At 46.8% G+C, this 18719-nt stretch overlaps 1 protein-coding gene and 1 long non-coding RNA gene across 4 annotated transcripts in view; one reads left to right on the top strand and one right to left on the bottom strand.

Moving 5' to 3' along the window:
- LOC309624910 (OTU domain-containing protein 7A) overlaps positions 1 to 15015 on the bottom strand; it is a 384496-nt gene extending 369481 nt beyond the window's left edge. The window contains exons 1-4 of one of the 2 annotated variants that reach the window (XR_014242203.1): positions 14783 to 15002; positions 5973 to 6040; positions 5750 to 5852; positions 2278 to 5494 (exon numbers count right to left, since the gene is read on the bottom strand). The gene's annotated coding sequence lies outside the window, so the exon portion shown is untranslated. Of the gene's footprint in view, positions 1 to 2277; positions 5495 to 5749; positions 5853 to 5972; positions 6041 to 14782 lie in introns of those variants that run through there. The other variant, XM_082383632.1, reaches the window with a different exon arrangement.
- Positions 1 to 18719, top strand: part of LOC309624921 — a 999471-nt gene that overhangs the window by 416366 nt on the left and 564386 nt on the right. The window lies entirely within an intron of this gene.

Raw genomic sequence — 18719 nt, forward strand, 5'->3', positions numbered from 1 at the left:
ATAGGAGAAGAGCTTTTTTAGTCTCTGTAAGCTTCCTATTATTACTGCAACAAATCACAACAAACCTGGTGGCTTAAAACAAGAGAAATGTATCATCCTACAGTTCTAGAGGTTACACCTCTGAAATGGGTCTTACTGGGCTAAAACCAAAGTATTGCAGGATGGTGTTCCTTCTGGAGGCTCCAGGGGGAATGTGCCCCTGCCTTTTACAGTTTCTAGGGGCTGCTCTCGTTCCTCGGCCGGTGGTCCCCTTCCAGGAACCGCATCCCCCGACCTCTGCTTCCAGCATCAGGTCTGCTCTGACTTTGCCCCTCCTGCCTCCCTTGGGGTTACATCAGGCCCACAATGGATAATTCAGGCCAATCTCCCCATCTCAAGATTCTTAACTTAATTACATCTGCAAAGTCTCCTTTTCCATATAAAATAACATATTCCCAGGTTCTGGGGATTGGGACATGAACGTCTTCGGGAGTCATGATTCCAGCCACCGCAGGAAGCCCCTTTTTCCTTGCCATGTCCAGTGTGGAGGCCACACACATGCATTGGCTCATGGCTTCCTGCTGCCAACAACATCAGTACCAGTCTTTCTCGTGCTGATGCCTCTCTGGTCCTCCCTCTTCCACTTTCATGGACCCTCTGATTACACTGGGTCCACTCAGGATAACCCAGGATAATCCCTCTATTCGAGGTCAGCTGGTTAGCAACCTTCACTCCATATTCAATTTTACTTTTTTCAATTCCAATTCTCCCAACATATTCACAGGTTCTGGACATCGGGATACTGATATCTTTGAGGGGCCTTTATTCTGCCTACCACACTCTCCTAAAAAGATTTTTAAAAATCAAAGAAGAGATTATAAACCAACAGAAGGAGAAGAAGAGCTTGGGAAAGAAAGGGAGAAAAAGAAAATAAATGGGCTAGGGATGATGACCACATTATAAGCCATTAAAAAATAGAATAAACACAATCAACCAAACAAAGACACAAGCAAATGAAATGGCAAAGGATGTGAAATATCAAGTTTATCAAAGAGATGACAGATATAAGACCCAGAAGAAATGCTACATAGATAAAGTGACTTGTCTCTGTCAGATGATAGGGTATATTGTGTTCGGTTTAAAAGAAAGTGACACAGAAGATGAGCATACAGAAACAGCCTGGAGAAGTTACTGAATCAAAAGAATCATACGAACATCCAGGTAGAAGACAGGCTGAGCTCAAATACCTTCACAATCATGCTCAATGCTAAAAGACAAAAATATTTCTATAAAGTTTTAAAGGAAAGAGTGCGACTCAAGAGTTTTATACTCAGGCAAGAGATATTTTGAAGCTTGCAAAAATTCTCCACTGGGAGTCATGAGCCACTTGAGAGGAGAGCAGGGGATCATGACCAAAAAACTCTATCATGAACTGCAACAACTGAAATAGGAATTGAAAGAAAAGCCTTGAGAATTCCTCTAAAATTACAGATAAAGGACCAGTACTGTGTGATCCTGGAATCCATCTAAATGTAGCACGAAGACCACGTAACTGTGGAAAATGAGGTTACCTACGAGAGGGCAAATAGTATGTGTCTAGACCATGTAAGCAATGGTGACATAAACAACAAGACAGCAGGAATGGGAGGGTGGGGGAAAGAAGGGTGGGCATGCACTTTAGTCATCTTTCAAAGCAGAACTAAACTGATATCACTCAAGGCAGCTGGCAAACATATTTCATAGTTTCCTCCTAACTTTACAGGGATTGAATGGAGACTATAGCTTCTCCCCAGTCAATCCTTCCTCCTGAGCACCTGCCTAACCCACATGGCAGGGAGTGGACAGAGGGACACTACTTCCTGCTCATGGGCCCGCCCTACTGCAGGAACTGCCACCTGGGAGGGGCCGGCCACTACGTACTCTGGGACTATGGTTACCACTGGCTGGCCCACCCAGCCCAGGGAAGAAACATGCTGGGAACTCCAAGATAGAAGACCCTAAGCTTAAATTCAGCAAATCCTTCATTATTAAATTAAATAAAATTTAAATGAGTGCATTTTATTTTATTTATTTATTTTTTAACATCTTTATTGGAGTATAATTGCTTTACAATGGCGTGTTAGTTTCTGCTTTATAACAAAATGAATCAGTTATACATATACATATGTCCCCATATCTCTTCCCTCTTGCATCTCCCTCCCTCCCACCCTCCCTATCCCACCCCTCTAGGTGGTCACAAAGCACCAAGCTGACCTCCCTGTGCTATGCGGCTCCTTCCCGCTAGCTAGCTATTTTACGTTTGATAGTGTATATATGTCCATGCCACTCTCTCACTTTGTCCCAGCTTACCCTTCCCCCTCCCCGTATCCTCAAGTCCATTCTCTAGTAGGTCTGTGTCTTTATTCCTGTCTTGCCCCTAGGTTCTTCATGACTTTTTTTTGTTTGTTTTTTTTAGATTCCATATATATGTGTTAGCATACGGTATTTGTTTTTCTCTTTCTGACTTACTTCACTCTGTATGACAGACTCTAGGTCCATCCACCTCACTACAAATAACTCAATTTCGTTTCTTTTTATGGCTGAGTAATATTCCAGCTCAATATCAAAAAAACAAACATCCCAATCCAAAAATGGGCAGAAGACCTAAATTGACATTTCTCCAAAGAAGATACACAGATTGCCAACAAACACATGAAAGAATGCTCAACATCATTAATCATTAGAGAAATGCAAATCAAAACTACAATGAGATATCATCTCACACTGGTCAGAATAGCCATCATCAAAAAATCTAGAAACAATAAATGCTGGAGAGGGTGTGGAGAAAAGGGAACCCTCTTGCACTGTTGGTGGGAATGTAAATTGATTCAGCCACTATGGAGAACAGTATGAAGCTTCCTTAAAGAACTAAAAATAGAACTACCATACGACCCAGCAATCCCACTACTGGGCATATACCCTGAGAAAACCATAATTCAAAAAGAGTCATGTACCAAAATGTTCACTGCAGCTCTATTTACAATAGCCAGGACATGGAAGCAACCTAAGTGTCCATCGACAGATGAACGGATAAAGAAGATGCGGCACATATATACAATGGAGTACATTTTATTTAAATAGCACATACGACAGTCTAAAAAATGTAATAATCTTCAACATGATTAAGTGAGAATAAAGGAAACTGGAGAACAATGGACACTGTATGCTCCTATGTGTTTAAACATGAAAAAAGAAAAGATACATCCTTGGGCATCCACAGAATATTTCTAGAAAGGTACACAGGAGCAATTAACAGCAGGGCCTCTTGAGAGAGGGACTGGGCCTGGCGTAAGAAAATGACTCACATTTTACTATATACTCTTGTTTTACTTGAATTCTGTTAGCCTGTGCACATACTGGCCATCTCATTTTTTAAGAAAATTGAATAAGCAAAGGAGAAAGGGCAAAAACTAGTATGCCCCTATTTCTATGGAGTAATACCTGCCCTCCCACCTTTCTGTAGGGCTGGGGACAGGATGTGGCAAGTTCTGTATTAGTTTTGTCTTTCTAGATTTCAGTATTTCTTATGGAATGTGTTTTACAAAAAGTATCCCCAAAACAAATGGTTTATGCTCAAAACACCAAGAGCAAAGTGCAGACAAACAGGTTCTCCTACCTCCCCTCCCCCTCCCCCAACACATCAATTACACTCATCAATAGTCTATTAAAAAATGAACATCGATGACACACACTGGACAAAGGTTTGAAGTATCCTCCGGTTTGCTCCCTAAAAAGGAAAATGCACAGTGAATTCCGATGAAAGTCCAAAGGGTCCAGACGGCCCTCTCCTGCTCCAGGCTGTTCTGTATCCCAGAACATCCCACAAACTCAGGAAGATGGTGCTGGCGCGACTCGCTCTGGAGCTCTCAGAGGGTCTCCAGGGTCTCTGTTTCCAGGGTGACCTCTCTCTGATCTCAACACAAGCACCTGTCCACCAGCCTCTGTGGTCCTCACAACAACCCCGTGAATGGAATGAGGCTCTCCCTCATTCCAGACGTGGGAATGGAGGCTCAGGGCAGTGAGACACCTCCCCAAGGTCCCCAGCGATGGGGCAGGTCTCTTCCCAACCCTGCTGAAAAGGAATGAACACCCAGTGGGTTAGGGCTCCATCCTGAGGGGAGAGGAGCCTGGAGAGAAGCTGCAGAGAGCCAACAGGTACCCCTGGACCTGCTGTCACCTGCAGGGATGCAGAGGCTGGGAGACAACTGGACCCAGCCAGGGACTCACAGCAGGAGGCAGCACCATGGAAACAGAACACAGTGTGTCTGGCCCCAAAGCACAGCCTCTCCCACACCCATGCCCCCAGGGGGCCCAGGGATGGCAGTGTCCCACCCCCCACTGGCCTGGGCACTCAGGGGCTCCTCTGCAGGCACTTGGGTGCCTACAACCTCCCCTGTGGACTCTCTGGAAAGCAGAACATGTTGGGGATGCAGGACCCCACGGGAGTGGCTGGCCAGAGCAAGTGCAAGGCCAGCAGGTGGTCAGAGAAGGGGCCTGACCTGGACCCGCTCCACTCAGTGCCCTGAATGTGGGGGTCCATCCAGCAGACACTCATGGGCTAACCTGGGCCAAGTGCCTGGAAACACCCTGGGGAGGATATGGCACAGCCCCAGGGAATGGGCACGCAGCCTCAGGCCTGCTGGGTCCCTCTGAAAAGTCCCACAGCCTGACCATGGTTAAGCCCTGCCTGCATACAGCCCATGAGTCTAGTTCTAGCCTCCTGGGCTAGCAGCGAACGTCTGGGGGCCATTCTCCTCTGTGAACCACTGGGAACCACCTAACAGCTTCATGCAAATTCTACATGTCTCCAAAAGACTTAGGCTCTTTCTACATTTCCTTCAGGTTTTTATTCTTGCTTCTGAAAAGTAACTACAATAACAACAACAAAAACCTCAAAACAGTTTCTTACATTTGTATAGTCTTAATTTACAAAGTACAGCCTCATACCTAGATGAAGAAACCCAGCCTGGACTTGTGAAGGGCTCTGCCTCCCTGGAGAATGTGCCTGGGCCGTGGAGGCCCCCACCCCACCTGTCCACTATGGAGGAAGCGTGGCTCCTGCCTGGCTGTGCTCCGTCGACATGATGCCTCACATGTGGACTCCCCTCCAGCCTGGTAGCTGCCCAGAGATCATGCAGCGCCCCAGTTTTCCTTATGTCACTCAGGCTCAGCCTGGGCCAGCACCCGGGACCCTCGGGGAAGATCTGTTGCTGGGGCGACCAAACGTCCATGTAAGAGGTGATTTCTCATGCCTTTGCCCACTGGTCCATGAATACCACCAGGAATTCGGGGCAAAATGTCACTGCCCGTCTCTTGGGCAACACAACGAACTGATGGGAAGAACATGAGGAACCTGGTCTTCCGTGCTGCAGGCTTGGCAGCTCTGTGAATTTAGACAGGTTGTTCCATCACGCTGGGGAGTGGATGGCCAACACGACCTCCTGCTCGGAAAATGTCTCTGCTTCTCTCTTCCTCCCTGTTAGGAAGAGTGTGACAGGAAGAAAACACACTTTGGGGTTGGGGAAGAGGGGTCTGGGTCTCCAGACTGCTCCAAACACACCCTCAAGCACTAGACTCTCCCTCTCTCTGGTGCCCTGGGCATCGCCTTACCCAGAGGGTAAACAATGATTGCAAGCCTGTTCTCAGTAATGTCCACCCTCACCTCCCTCTAGGGACCCACACCTGGCCTCATCCAGAGCTGGGTGGGGTGGGGAGGGGAAGGACCACAGACCTTCCATTCTCATAAAGGGCTGTTCTGCCGAGGCAGCAGTGTTGAATCGTGAACCCCCACTTTTATCATCACGTGTGCAGTGGTTCGGTTCCTTCTTGGGCAACTTTTGCAGCAGAGAGAACACCGAGAGGGGACATTGACAGAGAAGGTTAATTAATTACTTAAAAGAAAAAAATTTCCTAGCAGTACTTTATCCAGAAAGGATCGTTTTCCCACTCAATACCTGTCCATCATGGCGTCATGGTTCTGCTCTGTTAGGCGAAGTCGGGTAGATCTTATCCTCTTGCCAAACTGAAATAACAGGGAGGCAGGTGGGAAGGGATCTTGCTCAGGGGTGAGGTCTGAGGGGTCCAGCAGCCCCCTGAGGACTCTCCAGAGCAGGGCGACGAGCCCAGGAGAGAGGCGTGGCAGGGAGCAGGAGGGCAGTGCTGGTCAGGGGGCCAGAGTGGGCCGCACTGTTGTCAGGGTGCGGAGGGAGGCCTAGAGGAAGCATTAGCCCCAGGGGTCCCCGGCCCCGGCTAAGCATGGATGACGCAGACTGCTTCTTTCTTCAAGGCCCCTCCGCAACCCCAGACGAGGAAAGGGGAGGTGGGGAGGAGGGTTTTTAAAAATCCGGAATACAGTCATTTGCCTTATCAAATAGATGTAGCTAATATTCCCTAAGACTGCATACAGTGTCTGCGACACATATATGGAGAAGGTGAAACTACACCTCCCCAGAGAACGGACACTCTGTGGTGTGTCACATCACGGTGAATCGGTAAATAATGCAGGCTTTTTTTATTCTGCACGCTGCCAAACTGGGGGCTCAAGTCTGAAAATGTGTCAGATCTGACATGAGCCACATTCTCAACTATAACACTTCTGAACTCATGGGAGCTAAACAATTCTAGAAAGAATAACTAAATTTCTAATTTTAATTCCCACAGGACTAGGAACTGCATTTCACAAACACGTGTGGAGAGCCTGTTCTGAACACGGGGCCACAGCACAGCCTTCTCCTCGCAGCCTCATGGTCAGAAGGAGGGATGCTGACCACACAATCCATTTCTAATTATAAATCCTTCTTAAAATGCTCTGTATTCTCCTCAGCTTGAAAAATGGATACAAATATTTTTAAGAGACGCCTAATTTCCCCTAGCTGTTCTCTCCCAGCAATGAGTGGGGCTTTCTTTCCCCTGATTAGTCAGCACTTGGAGAGAAGGAGGGAATTACTGGGCACAGAATCATGGACTTGAATGAGACATCAGAGGTCAGGCAGCTACCTGTCTCCACCTCACCTGTGAAACAGAGGACTAAAAAGGTGCCCAAGGTGGGGGCCTGGGCCAGAGGCTGGGAGTCTCCCCCAGCAGGCCCAGCCCGGCCTTCAGCCCGCAGGGGCCACACACACATACTCCTCCATGGCCACGGCCACGTTTCCCGCCTGGACCTCTGGTCACCCCACAGACTAGTACAGGCAGACTTCCTTTCATTGCACTTTGCTTCACTGCGCTTCGCAGATGCTGCATTTTTTACAACCTGAAGGTTTGTGGCAACCCTGCAGATACCTGTCAGATAATGGTTAGCATTTTTTAGCCACAAAGTATTTTTAAATTAAGGTATATGTATTTTGTAGACATAATGCTATTGCACACTTAATAGACTACAGGATGGTGTAAACATAACTTCTATATGCACTGGGAAACCAAAAAAATTCATGTGACTCGCTTCATTGTGGTGTCTGCAACCTCCACAGTAGCTCCTAATTTAAATGCAGCAACACAGCATCTTCTAACAAACCGCTAACATGAAGCAGTGGAATTTCTTGCCTGTATCACACCTCCCGAGCCCCAGAAGCCTTATGCGTCGAGCCCTATGTGATAATGCATTTCTGAACACAGTGCCCTCCAGACTGTTCATGGGGTAAGTGAACTTGGGTGGAAGAAACCTTAGGAAACGCTGTCAGCCTCGGCCAGTGAGGGCAGATGACCCCGGGGAGATGGAGGCTGACTGCACACGGCAGGCCTGACAACCGGAGTCCTCCAGCCACTTCCAACTAGGGGGCCCTTAGGGCCCAGTTCACAGCACCTCAGACCAGACAGACTGTACAAACGGAATAATCAAGAGACGTGGATACGAAGTGCAACCCATCCCTGCAAGTCCAGGGCACAGGCTCCCAAGAGATCCAGTGCAGCCTTTCAATTTGCCTACCGATAACTGTGCAGACACGGTACCATGTGAAACAGTCAGCCACAGAGCTTTCACGTGACCTAATAAGTGACGGGGCTTGCAAAAGAGCCACTTCCTCCCGTGGGGCCTGTGTCGTCCCTCAGGAGGCACAGAGACTTCTCTGCCCTGCACCACATTTAACACCGATGACAAGGGATGCTCCTTGGTCTCACCGCCCAGAGACCTGCTCCAAGCACGGCAGCAGGCCCTGCCAGGGGGTTCGCTCAGGGTGGGGAGAGTGGTGCGGACACCAGGCCGGCCAACACCTCCCCCAAGGGTAAATGCCAAGACCGCCCATGCTGGCGGGGCCTCAGGCCATGGTCACTGACCCTCACTGACATGGGACTGGCAGGACCCCACCTTTGGAATCCTTTTCTCTTTCCTCTCCTTCACCCCCTAGTTTTCCATTTGAAAGACTAATCTTTCATCAACTCTAAGAGTAAGAAAGTGTGTTCTGTAACGATCCATCCAATGAGCCCTGGGGGGCCTGCTATTCACATGCCCAGCAGCACCCAAGAGGTAGGAGATGCAGCCCAATTATCAGGAGGTCTGGCGTCTATTCTGACTTGGAGGAACTTCCTTTAGCCTGTTTTAACAGAACTGGCTGACAATTCCAGATAAACAACAAGAATCACTAGGCCAAAGAAGGCCCTCCATCTTTCTTACCCATGCCTCCTTCCTCAACAAAAAAAAGTTAAAGCAAGTTCACTGAAGCTAGGACTTGAATCTAGTGCAAACTGTAAATCCATCAATTGAGAAAACTAAGGGAGAGAAACGGGCTCGTGGTAAGTGAGGTGGGCACACTCTGCCTCCAGTTCCTTTTATTGGAACGACTGATCTCTTTAGAATTGAGGGACTCACTGCACCCTCTCTCACCTGCTCCTCCCCGCAAACCTACGCGAAGCCAGAGCAGAGATTCTCCTCTTGGGAGGCCACCTGGGACTGCACCCAGGGTCACACAGCTGTTCACCCCGTCCAAGTTGGCTGGCAACTCATCCATTTTTTTTTTCTGCTCAGGGATGATTCTTTCAAGAGACAGCATGATATTATTTAAAAGACTGGTAAAACACACTCCAATGAATACATTTTAAAAAGAAAAAGTGTGCAACTAGAGATTATCATACTAAGTGAAGTAAGTCAGAAAGAGAAAGACAAATACCATATGATTATCCCTTATACATGGAATCTAAGATATGACACAAATGAACCTATCTATGAAACAGAAATGGAATCACGTACATAGAGAACAGGCTGGTGGTTGCCAAGGGGGAGGGTTGGGGGAGGGATGGAGTGGGAGGTTGGGTTAGCAGATGCAAACTATTATATATAGAATGGATAAACAACAAGGTTCTACTGTATAGCACACGGAACTATATTCAATATCCTATGATAAACCATAATGGAAAAGAATATTAAAAAAAGAATGTGTATATATATACATATATATGTATAATTGAATCACTTTGCTGTACAGCAGTAATTAACACATTGTAAATCAACTATACTTCAATTTAAAAAAATAAAAAGTGAACAATACATACCTTGTTCAACAATTTTTTTTAAAGGCATGAAAAACTACACATGCAAATGTGTTGCCCCATATTTCAATAATACACACATTCTCCAAGCTTCAAATAATCATTACAGTAACTGTGGGGAAATGGAATGGAATGTGGTCTTTGGACACCCAATATGAATAGGTACTGACTCAGTCTTGGGACGTGGGGTGGGCTTCGGGGCAGGAGGCACATCACATCCTAGGACACAGTCCATCGTGTGGTCTCTTCCACAGTCCAGACATGCCAGGGCAGCTCCAAGCTTCCTATAATATCCAGGGGAGGGGGACTTCCCTGGTGGTCCAGTGGATAAGACTCTGTGCTCCCAATGCAGGGGGCCCGGGTTCGATCCCTGGTTGGGGATCCTGCAGGCATGCCGCAAATAAGAGTCCATATGCCGCAACTAAGAAGACCACATGCCACAACTAAAAAAGAGCCTGCATGCCACAACACGGATCCTGCGTGCCACAACTAAGACCCGGCACACCATAAATAAATAAATAAATAAATATTTTAAAAAATATCCAGGGGAGCCCCATGTCATAGACAATTCTAAAATGGAACCACAGAGATAATCTGGGTAAATCACGGGTGTGTCAGCCCCAGGGGCAGCAAAGCTGGAGTCTTCACAGCGGTAGCAAGGCTCAAGGTGGCAGGGGCAGCACCAGGACATCCACTCCTAAACTCACCTCAGTAACTGAGAAACTGAATCTCACAGAGGGATGGGTTGGTGGTCTGTTCACACCCATCCCTAGCATCATGTGAAACTCTGCTGATCTAATAAAACAATTGAATGAAACACCGAGCAGAAAAGAAAATGAATTTCTGCGGTCTCCTTTTAAATTTCCTAAAAGTTAATACTGCATCTTATGCATGCATATTCACTCAGACATCAAATATCCATCACACTTATAAGGAAAACTATGGAAGAATAAACTAAGTTCAAACAGAAAATAGTTCCTTGCAAGGAGAAACTCAAAATCTTTCAAACCCAGAAAATGAGTTTACTTTAGACCTATCTACTTAAAGCAAGAGAGGTGTATTTAAAACTTGCATTAGCATGAATGTACATTTGACTTCTCAGAACGTGAGATGGTGGATAGCAGAAATCTAATAGCAAGCACTAGGGGTCTGTGGGATCCGGCAATTTTACTAGATAAGGCCTTGGAGACATGGGAGGTTAACTTTCTCCTTTTCTCACGAGTGGCCTAGAGCATGACAGGGCCATGCCTCATCCAGGGTGGCCGGCTGTGGCCGATGCAGGAGGAAATGCAGGGTCTACTCCCTCTTAATCCCAGTCTTTACCAGAGCCCTCCCTCCCACCACGAGATACTGTGTGTAAACCAGCCAGCTAAACACACCTCGACAACATGGGCAGGTAATATAGCAGCATTAGCCTCTCTCTCATTTTCAGAATTTGAAAGACTTGTTTTCAACCCATATACCCATTTTGTTACTATGAATGGTAAGGAACTCCATCCCCAAAGAGTGGAAAAGGCAGTTCCTTCCTGGCCTGCTTTGTCACATCTGTCACATCTGTGTCTTGGTCTGACACACAGACTGCTTGGGGGATGCAGTAGTCTGCCAAGGGCAAACGAAACTCTGCTTCCAAGTTTCAAGGGTAAAATATTTTCAAATTAGATGTACCATAAAAAGGAACCAGCATGTTTTGCTTCCTTTCAAATGCCTATGGATCTCAGGATTCCCCCTGAGTAGGATATTCTGTGCTCCTCCTCAGGGATGGACAGATTCCAAAAGGATCAGGTACCACCTGTCTTTTAATTGAGTGGCACTTCCCCTGTAGCCATTTAAAGTGCTCCAAGAGAGGCACAAAGCTGGAAAACAATTTCCATTTGCCCCTTTGAAATCAATAGTTCGATTTACACGCATTTTCAACAGAATAAGAAGTATAAAGAAATATCCAGTCATAGCATTTGGACAGTTGTCTAGTAGAAGACTTATTCCCTTCAAGGTGTGATCTCTCCCTTCAGCATCTGGGCTCCACAAGGAACCTGGGGAGGACACCATAACTAGACCCCTTGACGGTCATCCAAGCCCTGGGACACACACACCTCCCCCTCACCTTGGCAAGACAACCCTCCCCGCAGGAGCTCGCCTCTCTAGACTCACTAGGAACTTTCTGATGAATAACATGGCACACACTTAAAATCAGATTAAGCACATTTAAGTGAAAAGCACAGTTGCCTCTTTTCTCCCGTTTTCATTTTCTTCAGGTAAAGACACACAGAGGGATTAAACATTTGCTTTTCTCCATCAGAGAAACCCTGAGGCCAATAACCCTAGCAAGGCAGGCAAATAAACCCCCTGGGAGGTGCCACTGACAGAGTCCTCGGGGTTTAAGTCAGTAGCTGTGAAACCCAAAAGAAAGCATTATTGGGGGATGGTGGGCATTTCCACTGGCTATCCTGGCTGGCACCATCACGCCCTCACCAGGACCAAGATGTAGGCAGGAGTTCCATGAGGCCAAGTCGCTCCTCCCCAAGCCAACACTCTCCCTTCTGTGGTCTGAGGAGGCATTGAATCCTCCGACTACGACCAACCATCACTCTCCAAAGACATGGAGCCATTAAAGCAATCTCTGTGCCCCACGGAGGGAGACCCATTCTGGAAGCCACAACCTCTGGCTATTCAAAGCATGTGCTTCCTTCAGTGTCCATTCATTGGGGGATGGGCACACGGAGACGCGGGGCACAGACGCACACACCCGCAGTTTGGGGATCCTTCATCCTTTCCCAAGGTGGCTCAGGTAGAGGACGGCCAAGATGCATTTAGCACGCCCCCTGCTGGCCCCTCGGGAGCTGACTCAGCCTTTATTCTCTGGGCCTAAGACAGGAATTAAATGACCTTAACACCCAAAGGGAACAAGAAGAAAAGCCAAGGCAATTTCGGCTTCCCAGAATCAGAAAATGTGATGTTCTAACCATAAAAAGGGGATGAAGAGGCTTTAAAGTAAGGGTTTTTGAAATGTTTTAGGAAATCAGTGGTTACTATCTCAAGATTTAGTGAGAACACTTGAATTTGTATTTTCACGAGTACTACAGTGAGTTAAATCAAAAACACTATAATGAATACTTTCACAGGTCTACAAGTGAAAAGGATATGTGGCCAGAATTCATAGCTTAGAGCCTTAAAAACCAATTTTCATAGGATTGACGCTAATTCAATTACAGAAAAAATCTCGGCAATGACTTAAGAGGTCAAGTAGCAACTGTTATGCAGCAGGGGCAAAGTCGCCGAAAAGAGGAAAAGATGCACATTTGGAGACAATTCTACTACAAGCCTTCCTGTCTCATGCAGCCTTGCCACTGTGAATAAATCTGGCACCTTCAGGAGGTGACAGGCCATGCACATACGGCTGCTTCAGAGGGACATGCCCCTCCCCTTCTCCACAACGGGAGAACAGACAGTTCAGCTTTCTGGTGACTTTCGTGCTGGCCTCCACCAGGGCTGAGAGCCTCCACGCAGGACTCAGGCTGAGACCCACACAAGGCAAGACTCCATAATGCAATGGTTTCCATCTACTGCCACCCTGAATGCCAAGGCCTAAGGTGAAGCCCTGTTTCCCCGTTTTCTTCCCACCAATCCAGGGTTTTTGAAAGCTTATCTTCCTGACCAGACTCAAACTTTTGCATGGCCTGTGGTATTAAATTCCTTACAGACCCAATATGACCACACTAATAATTTAAGCCATGCTTCTTTGAACCAATGAGGAAGAGTCATTAATTATTAAAAACACGAATGTCAATACTTTTGTCCCTTACTGAATATCCTTTTGATATGATAGGCTTAAGTAGATATACAGACTGTCTTGGGAACTTGCTTGCTTCTGTTCTCATCACAGTCAGTACTAATGGAATACTCACACACACAATAAGGCTGGCACGCTGCTCGAATTTAGGGGGAGAAATTTCCCCATAACTTTGTGTGCCATACAGGTAGGTCCCAGCCTCTGCACTCTCAACCCTCTTCAGATGTTAAGCTGGCCTTCAACCTGATGGGCCGCACAGCTGCTACAGTAAGGAAAGGAACGGCAGGGAGGGCCCCAGAGAAGCTGTCACCCCTTTCTCCAGGGCAAGCTGCTCCCAGGCCCATCCTAGTTGGGGGGGAGGGGGTCAGAGAGAGGAGGTGATGGATAGGAAGCAGACCCGCAGATTTTCCTGAAGCAATCAAGGCCCTTGAAGATCTAGGCCACGCTGTCTACCTTTTCCTGAACACATCATCTGCCACCTCGAATATAATGTCTTTTAAAATTTTTCATCTCATGGCTCACTTTCAATCATAAAGATAAAGCCAGGCAATAACCACGTAAGTGTCATGCATGACTTTCCCCTGGATCCTTGTGATGTGGATGAAGTGATTCCCAGATCCGTGGGGATCTAACAAGTTTCCCTCCAGGCACTCTCGAATCTATTCATTCTCAAGCCAAGAAATAAAAATAAAAACCGTTTTCACCTGTGTAAGGCTGGCGAGTTCACAGAGCAGAGGGAAATCTATTTTGTGGCAGAGTCTCAAAAGACTGCAAGAGCTGCACGGGAGGAGGGTGCACTTGGGTGGTTGTGTCCAATGAAGGAAAGTTTTTGTTAATGATGACATCACTGACATCTCCCGAATTTAAAGGAGCACTTAGAGCACAGCAGATGCGATCTCCCCCCCTCCAGTGAGAAGATACCAGGGAAGGCCTCCGGGTTCACAGCCAAATTGCATTAACGGTTCGCCCGCTGTCCAGACAAACCCAGTGGAACGAGCGAGCAGCGTACCGGGCCGCGGTGGCCCACACAGCCGGGGCACCCGGCCGGCGGCCTCACGAGCTGCTGCCGGGCCGTGGCCGGGCGTCCGCTGGCGCCCCGGGACTCCGGCGCGCTCACACGGACCGAGGGGCCGGTGTCCCCGCGCCCGTCATCACGTTCCAGTGCATATGGCTCAGGGGCCCGGAGGAGACACCGTCAGCGACCCAGCGAGAGCGCCGCGCCCTGCCCCGAGACCCGCGCCGGGCCGGAGCCGGTGGCCGCGGCGCCCGCGGGGTCCAGAGACGAGCCCGCAATGCAGACGCGCCGGCGAGCCCCGCGCCGAGCCCGCGACCCCCGCGCCCTCGCGGCCCGGTACAGGGGCTGCCCGGCCTCTGCGCCCACCTGCTCCGCCGCAAAGCCGCGGAGGCATCCGGCGCCGCGCTGGGACTGACCGCGCACCTACCGGGACCGCGGCCCCGGCCCCACCGCCGCCGGCAGCACCGCGGCCAGCGCCGTCTCACCTGCCGCGCCGTGCCGCTCCGCTCGGCCAGCCCGCAGCGCCTCAGTCACCGCTACCCGACTTCCATTTTCTCTCGCTTTAAGGAAAATCGGATCAGCTGTTTCTCGCGCTCCGGCTCCGCGGCCCCCTCCCCAGCTGCCGCTCGCGGTCCGGGGGCCTCTCCACCCCCGCCTCCTCCCGCGCTCCGCTCCGCCCCTCGCGCCCCTCCGCTCCGCCCGCGGCCGCGCGCGCCCCCTGACGTCACCGGCCGCAGCCGCGCCCCGCCCCCTTCCCGCGTGGACGTGCACGCACCCCGCCCCCGCCCTGCCGGCCGGCTCCGAGCGCGCGTGCTCGCGGCCACCACTCGAGCAGAGAGCCGGACTCCGGGGAGAGCGCGGGGCACCCCTCGCTCGCGTACCCGCGCCCGCGGTAGCTCTTCCAGGTGCCCCTTGGCACCTGCCTCCGGGACTGCAGGAGACGCTGCTTAAATAACCTTCCTTTGCCCGTCTGCCTGCCTCGCACTGTCTGCGCCCACCTTCATCATTTCTTGCTTTCTGCTCACGCTTTCTTCCTCAGCATCCCAAACTTTCTCCCACCCATCCTGTCTCGGCTCCATTCCCGAGACCTGCTTCGGGGCCAGTGCATCACATCTCATCTGAAGCTGCTCCCTTTGCCTCTTAAACCGGTTCTCTGACCTTTCCCCATTTCTTGCCTTCCTCTTAAAAGTATTTTCACACCACAACTTCGGACGGCTCCTCTCTCTGATGCCAAGGCCGGCCCACTGCCTTCTGCCCACTCTCACATCACCTTCTCGGTGTAACCACGCCCCCCCTTACAAATAATGTTATATTACAAGTTACTAATGCCATCCTCATGCATTTCTTGACAATCGTTGTTTCACTCTTAGTTTAGGACTTCTTGCTTGGTTTTTAACATTATGCACACATATCTGTAAATTACTAAATATATCATTTTTAGTAATTTATTTGACTTCTTAAATTAATATACAGTAAAATTGACTTTTTATTTTTTTGGATATACAGCCCTGTGAGTTTTCAAACACCAGTTTGGATGCGTGTAACCACTAGCACAATTAGGATACATCATCCCAAGAACTCCCTCTTGTTGCCCTTTTATAGCCACACCCTCTCCAAACCCTAATATGTTCTGACATATGGCAACCACTGATATATTCTCCATTGCTGTAGTTTTGTCTTTTCGAGAATGTTATACACATAGAATTATGCAATATGCAGCATTTTGAAACTGACTTTATTCATTCACCATTATGCCTTTGAGATTCCCCCATGTTTATCGATAGTTCTTTTTATTATTGGATGCTATCCCATTATTTGTACCGCGTTTTGTTTATTCATCCATTGAAGGTTTCCTCTTTGGGCAGTTGTGAATAGGTGTTCTATAAGCAGTTGCATGCAGAGCTTTGTATGGACAAGTTTTCAAATCAGGTGAGTAAACACCTTGGAGTACCAATGCTAGGTCTTTTGGTAAACTTGTTTATCGTTATAGGAACCCTAAAAACAGTTTTCCAGAGTGTTTACACATTTTCATAACCACCAGCAATGTATGAGAGTCCCACTTCCCTGAATCCTTGCCAGCACTTGGTATTTGCTGTATATTAGGTATTCTCATAGGTGTGGAGAGATTTAATTGTTGCTTTAATTTTCAGTTCCCTAATGGAAAATAATGTGGGGCATCGTTTCACTTGCTTATTTGCTACCTGGTTATCTTCTTTGGTGACATGTTTGTTCACATCTTTTGCCCATTTTTAAATTGATTCTTTTCTTATTATTGAGTTTTAAGAGTTCTTTGTATATTTTGGATAGAAGTACTTTATATGATATATTTTGCAAATATTTACTGTCAGTGTGAGGCTTGTCTTTTCTTTCTCATGTCAGTGTCTTTTGCAGAGCAGAAGTTTTTAACTTTAATAAGGTCTAACTTGGCATTTGTTTTTCTTTTAGAGATCATACATTTGGTATTATATCTATATGTATCACCAAACTGTAGGTCACATAGATTTAAGTCTATGTTTTCTTCTTGAAGTTTTATAGTTTTACATTTTACATTTAGGTCCATGATCCGTCTTTATTTAATGTTGGTGTAAGGTCTGTGTGTGTCAATTTTCTTTTTTTTTTTGCATGTGAATGTTCAGTTGTTCCAGCATCATTTGTTGAAAAAAAATCATTTCCCTGTTGAATTGCCTTTGCTCCTTTGTCAAAGATCAGTTGACTATATTTGTGTTGGTCTGTTCTATTGCACTGATCCATGTATCCTTTCTTTGACCAATAATGTCACACTGTGTTGATTACTATAGCTTTGTAGTAAGTCTTGAAGTTTAGTAGTGTCATTCTTCTGACTTTTTTTTTTAGTATCATGTTTGCTATTCTGGTTCTTCTGCCTTTTCATATAAACTTTAGAATCAATTTGTAGGTAGCTACAAAATAGCTTGTTTGGATTTTGATTGGGATTCCACTGAATCTGTAGATCAAGTTTGGAAAAATTGACATGTTAACAACATTGAGTCATCCAGTCCATGAATATGAAATAACTATTTATTTAGATCTTCTTTGAATTTTTCAGCAATGTTTTATAGTTTTCTATATACAAGTCCCACACATATTTTGTTAGAGTTACTTTTAAGTATTTTATTTTATGGAGCTATTGTAAATGATATTGTTTTTTAGTTTCTAATTTCAGTAGTTCATTGCTGGAATATAGGAAAGCAGTTGGCTTTTGTATATTAACCTTATATCTTGCAACCTTGCTGTACTTGCTTCAGGAATGTTTTTGAGCATTCTTTGGAATTTTCTACCAGAATATTGTCACTTACTAATAGAGACAGTTTTATTTCTTCCCTTCCTATCTGTATATATTTTCTTATCTTACTGAACTAGCTAGGACTTCCAGTATTATGTGGACTAGGAGTGATAAAAGAGGACATGCTTACCTTGTTCCTGATTTTAGGAGGAAGCATCCAATTTCTCACCATTAAGTATGATGTTAGCTGTAGGATTTGCTTCATATTCTTTTTCTAAAAATTAATTAATTGATTGATTGATCGATTGATTTGTGGCTGCATTGGGTCTTCGTTGCTGCATGCAGGCTTTCTCTAGTTGCGGCGAGCAGGGGCTACTCATCGTTGTGGTGCATGGGCTTCTCATTGCAGTGGCTTCTCTTGTTGCAGAACACAGGCTCTAGGAGCTCGGGCTTCAACAGTTGTGGCGTGCAGGCTCTCGAGCACAGGCTCAGTAGTTGTGGCGCACAGGCTTAGTTGCTCTGTGGCATGTGGGATCTTCCCGGACCAGGGCTCGAACCTGTGTCCCTTGCATTGGCAGGCAGATTCTTAACCACTGCGCCACCAGGGAAGCCCCACATTCTTTATTAAATTGAGAAAGTTTCTCTCTATTCCTAGTTTACCGAGGGTTTTTTAAAATGAATGGGTGTGAATTTTGTCAGATGCTTTTTCTGCATCTAATGATAGGATTGTGTGATTTTTTTTCTTCAGCCTGTTGATGTGATGGATTACTTGTCTTACTTTAGAACGTTGAGCATCCTTGCCTACCTGGGATAAATCCCACTTGGTCGTGGTTTATATTTGCTTTTATACATGGTTGGATTCAGTCTTCTTGTTTTGATATTGGGGTAATGCTGGCTTCATAGAACGAGTTTATTTTTATTGATATAGGCCTGTTTACCTATTTGTTACCTGTTTGTTCTTGCATACTTTTTGATAGTTGTGTCTTTCAAAGAATTGATCCATTTCTTCTAAATATTCAAATTTGTAAGTATAGGGTTGTTTATTGTAATTCTTTATTTTTTTTCATTTTCATGAAGTCGGGAGGAATTAACCTTCTTTCATTTCTGATATTGATAAACTGTGTCCAATATCTTGTTTCTTAGTTAGGTTGGGACAGTTTTATAAATTTTAGTGATCTTTT

The sequence above is a fragment of the Balaenoptera borealis genome (genome assembly GCF_965194805.1).
Source record: "Balaenoptera borealis genome assembly, chromosome: 3".
Taxonomy (NCBI): Eukaryota; Metazoa; Chordata; class Mammalia; order Artiodactyla; family Balaenopteridae; genus Balaenoptera; species Balaenoptera borealis.